This window comes from Cornus florida, unplaced genomic scaffold (assembly GCF_030987335.1).
Source record: "Cornus florida cultivar Cherokee Brave unplaced genomic scaffold, ASM3098733v1 CherokeeBrave_3.0.0_Hap2_Chr02, whole genome shotgun sequence".
Lineage (NCBI taxonomy): Eukaryota > Viridiplantae > Streptophyta > Magnoliopsida > Cornales > Cornaceae > Cornus > Cornus florida.
The window spans coordinates 104146998-104152264 of NW_026775572.1; the positions used below are offsets into that span (position 1 = coordinate 104146998).

The 5267-nt window shown below is 34.0% G+C and overlaps 1 long non-coding RNA gene across 1 annotated transcript; it reads right to left on the reverse strand.

The window, feature by feature from the left end:
• Positions 1–263: 263 nt before the first annotated feature.
• On the reverse strand, positions 264–4787 carry LOC132295517 (uncharacterized). The gene is made up of 3 exons (XR_009478517.1): positions 4357–4787; positions 609–4169; positions 264–422 (listed from the first exon to the last, which is right to left on the reverse strand). It is a non-coding gene; the product is annotated as an uncharacterized LOC132295517 (long non-coding RNA).
• Positions 4788–5267: the final 480 nt, after the last annotated feature.

The following is a 5267-nucleotide window of genomic DNA, read 5'->3' on the forward strand; positions in this document are numbered from 1 at the left end:
TCAGACAATACAACATGCCAAATCACAATTATTGACCACCTCAGTAGCTATTAGTGAACGACACCCGCCCACACACACTAGGCTATGAGCGGTAGCTAATCAGAACTAAACACTAGCTCACTCACACCCATCAACATCATCACCAAACTCACACTTCCGGCTGGACACAGGCTTTGATACCATTCTTTCATGCCCCGAATTTTTTCTACATAAAATTCCTCAATTTCTTCAAATCCAAATACATCATTATTACGCCCAAGATCTCAAAAGAAAAAACTCTTTTATTGATACAGAATCAATTCCTCAAATAAAAAAATAAAAATAAAAATAAAATTCTCTGAATAAATAATTTAAATCCTCAATGCCAACTCTTCCACCTAAGCCCGCTACTAGTAATCCAAGTTCATCCTCGGTAACTGAAACTGTACGGGGTGAGACAGTAAGAAAAACCATAACAAAGATTTCAAAGAGTTTCATGATAAATTTGCTTCACAAAAACATATATATGCTCTTAAACAAAATACATATATGTAATTTTAGCAAAATAACAATCAACAAAATATTTGAAATAAAATCATCCAAGCCATTCAAGGTATGATGATTCTAACACTGCAAAAGAATTATCATAGATCATCTGAGCACCAAAAATCTCGGCCATCGCTCTGTCTGTGCATTTCTCTAATTTTTCTCGCCATCTTTACTCAATTATTTGTATCTCTAATACATACTAGGTGCACCAAACATTCAATATATAGACAAGTGTGCCGACACTCAACAAATATCAGCCCATATATAATTATCTAATCACTTAGTCTTCAAGTGAAGCCCACACAATAATCATTCCTTTTTGCTTTCCCATTTCGCTGCCCCCCTTATCCTCTTCCATCTGATGATAAACTTTAGAAATAAACTATATTAGCCATATGCATGAACCAAGCTTAAAGAATTTTGACACCTACACAAAGCCACGGTACATAGCCAAACACCAATGAATTTCTTGGCCAAACAATTCCTAGTGGTCCCATCACTTTATCACCATTATTTCTTTTTTTTTTTCTTTTTTTTTTGTTAAAATTATTTCTTTATTTTTCATTTTCATCATCCACCCATTTTCTTCATGTCCCATGGCTGGTTCATCTCTTTTGGTAGACAACATACATATATATATCTTATACATTCCAAGGTAACAAAAACCAAATCAACTATTTCTCCTCTAATGGGCCCCACGAAAATACATCACATTTCCATCTTTTCTTTATTTTTTTCATTTTTTCATTCAACCACCCATTCTCCTCATCACCTTCAGCTGGCAGCATGCATTTTTCACCAAAAAGATATATATATATATATATAACCAACTAAATTCAATCTCCTTAGACATTCATTAAGTGGGACCCGAAGTCAAATATCTCTATTTAATATTTTCTTTTAATTCGGCACCTGAAATTTTCTCATCTCCATCCATTAATATAGTATGAAACCCAAAAAAAAAAACTGTATGTCTCCAATTTAGATAATAAATCACCGAAACTCTAATTGGATAAATTTTTAATTAAAATAAAATAATCAATTTTGTCAATAAAAAAATCAAGAGATAAATATAATTTAAAATCTTAAAAAACATCTAGGTTGTCGCATTCTCCACCACTTAAAAAGAATTTCGTCCCGAAATTCAGATCCAAAAATTTACGCATACCCGAAAACATCAAAAGTGGTAAAACAAAATCCAAAAATCCTTACCCTAGGCGATGCGAGATACCGTGACATGAAAAACATTATGGTAGCTAACAGTGCTAATTACCCGCCCACACACTCCGCAACCATTGTGATAGCTAATCAATGCCGTCACCCGCCCACAAAAACGAAGTTAATAATAAATCAGACAATACAACATGCCAAATCACAATTATTGACCACCCCAGTAGTTGTTAGCGAACGACACCCGCCCACACACACTAGGCTACGAGCGGTAGCTAATCAAAACTAAACACTAGCCCACTCACACCCGTCAACGTCATCACCAAACTCACACTTCCGGCTGGGCACAGGCTCTGATACCATTCTTTTATGTCCCGAACTTTTTCTACATAAAATTTCTAAATTTCTTCAAATCCAAATACATCATTATTACGCCCAAGATCTCAAAAGAAAAAACTCTTTTGTTGATACAGAAACAATTCCTCAAATAAAAAATAAAAAAAAAATCTCTGAATAAATAATTTCAATCCTCAACGCCAACTCTTCCACCTAAGCCCGCTACTAGTAATCCAAGTTCATCCTCGGTACCTGAAACTGTAAGGGGGTGAAACAGTAGGAAAAACCATAACAAGGATTTCAAAGAGTTTCATGATAAATTTGCTTCACAAAAATATATATATGCTCTTAAACAAAATACAAATATGCTATTTTAGCAAAATAACAATCAACAAAATATTTAAAATAAAATCATCCATGCCATTCAAGGTATGATGATCCCTACACTGCAAAAGAATTATCATAGATCATCTGAGCACCAAAAATCTCGGCCATCTCTCTGTCTGTGCATTTCTCAAATTTTTCTCTCCATCTTTACTCAATTCTTTGTATCTCTAATACATACTAGGTGCACCAAACATTCAATATATAGACAAGTGTGCCGACACACAGCAAATATCAGCCCATATATAATTATCTAATCACTTAGTCTTCAAGTGAAGCCCACACAATAATCATTCCTTTTTGCTTTCCCATTTCGCTGCCCCCCCTATCCTCTTCCATCTGATGATACACTTTAAAAATAAACTATATTAGCCATGTCCATGAACCAAGCCTAAAGAATTTTGACACCTACATAAAGCCACGGTACATAGCCAAACACCAAGGAATTTCTTGGCCAAACAATTCCTAGTGGTCCCATCACTTTATCACCATTATTTCTTTATTTTTCTTTTTTTTTTTTGTTAAAATTATTTCTTTATTTTTCATTTTCATCATCCACCCATTTTCTTCTTGTCCCACGGCTGGTGCATCTCTTTTGGTAGGCAACATACATATACAAATCTTATACATACCAAGGTAACAAAAACCAAATCAATTATTTCTCCTCTAATGGGCCCCACAAAAATACATCACATTTCCATCTTTTCTTTATTTTTTTCACTTTTTCATTCAACCACCCATTCTCCTCGTCACCTTCAGTTGGCAGCATGCATTTTCCACCAAAAAGATATATATATATATATATATAACCAACTAAATTCAATCTCCTTCGACATTCATTAAGTGGGACCCGAAATCAAATATCTCTATTTAATATTTTCCTTTAATTCGGCTGCGGAAATCTTCTCATCTCCATCCATTAATATAGTATGAAACCAAAAAAAATAAACTGTAAGTCTCCAATTTGGATAATAAATCACCGAAACTCTAATTGGATAAATTTCTAATTAAAATAAAATAATCAATTTTGTCAATAAAAAAATCAAGAGATAAATATAATTTAAAATCTTAAAAAAAAATCCAAGTTGTCACATTCTCCACCACTTAAAAAGAATTTCATCCCGAAATTCAGATCCAAAAATTTTCGCATACCCGAAAACATCAAAAGTGGTAAAACAAAATCCAAAAATCCTTACCTGAGGCGATGCGAGATACCGTGACATGAAAAACGTTGTGGTAGCTGACTGTGCTAATTACCCGCCCACACACTCCGCAACCATTGTGATAGCTAATCAATGCCGTCACCCGCCCACAAAAACGAAGTCAATAATAAATCAAACAATACAACATACCAAAGCACAATTATTGACTACCCCAGTAGCTGTTAGTGAACGATCCCCGCCCACACACACTAGGCTACGAGAGGTAGCTAATCAGAACTAAACACTAGCCAGCTCACACCTGTCAACATCATCACCAAACTCACACTTCCGGCTGGGCACAGGCTCTGATACCATTCTGTCATGCCCCGAATATTTTCTACATAAAATTTCTCAATTTCTTCAAATCCAAATACATCATTATTACGCCCAAGATCTCAAAAGAAAAAACTTTTTTATTGATACAGAATCAATTCCTCAAATAAAAATTAAAAAAAAAAAAATCTCTGAATAAATAATTTAAATCTTCAATGCCAACTCTTCCACCTAAGCCCGCTACTAGTAATCCAAGTTCATCCTCGGTACCTGAAACTGTAGGGGGATGAGATAGTAGGAAAAACCGTAACAAGAATTTCAAAGAGTTTTATGATAAATTTGCTTCACAAAAATATATATATGCTCTTAAACAAAATACATATATGCAATTTTAGCAAAATAACAATCAACAAAATATTTAAAATAAAATCATCCAAGCCATTCAAGGTATGATGATCCCTACACTGCAAAAGAACTATCATAGATCATCTGAGCACCAAAAATCTCGCCCATCTCTCTGTCTGTGCATTTCTCTAATTTTTTTCTTCATCTTTACTCAATTCTTTGTATCTCGAATACATACTAGGTGCACTAAACATTCAATATATAGACAAGTGTGCCGACACTTAACAAATATCAGCCCATATATAATTATCTAATCACTTAGTCTTTAAGTGAAGCCCACACAATAATCATTTCCTTTTTGCTTTCCCATTTCGCTGCCCCCCTTATCCTCTTCCATCTGATGATACACTTTAGAACTAAACTATATTAGCCATGTGCATGAACCAAGCCTAAAGAATTTTGATACCTACACAAAGCCACGGTACATAGCCAAACACCAAGGAATTTCTTGGCCAAACAATTCCTAGTGGTCCCATTACTTTGTCACCATTATTTTTTTATTTTTCATTTTCATCATCCACCCATTTTCTTCTTATCCCATGGCTGGTGCATCTTTTTTGGTAGACAACATACATATATATATCTTATACATACCAAGGTAACAAAAACCAAATCAACTATTTCTCCTCTAATGTGCCCCACAAAAATACATCCCATTTCCATCTTTTCTTTATTTTTTTCACTTTTGCATTCAACCACCCATTCTCCTCATCACCTTCGGCAGCATGAATTTCGCACCAAAAAGATATATATATATATATATATAACCAACTAAATTCAATCTCCTTAGACATTCATTAAGTGGGACCCGTAATCAAATATCTCTATTTAATATTTTCCTTTAATTCGGCACTTGAAATCTTCTCATCTCCATCCATTAATATAGTATGAAACCAAAAAAAATAAACTGTAAGTCTCCAATTTAGATAATAAATCACCGAAACTCTAATTGGATAAATTTCTAATTAA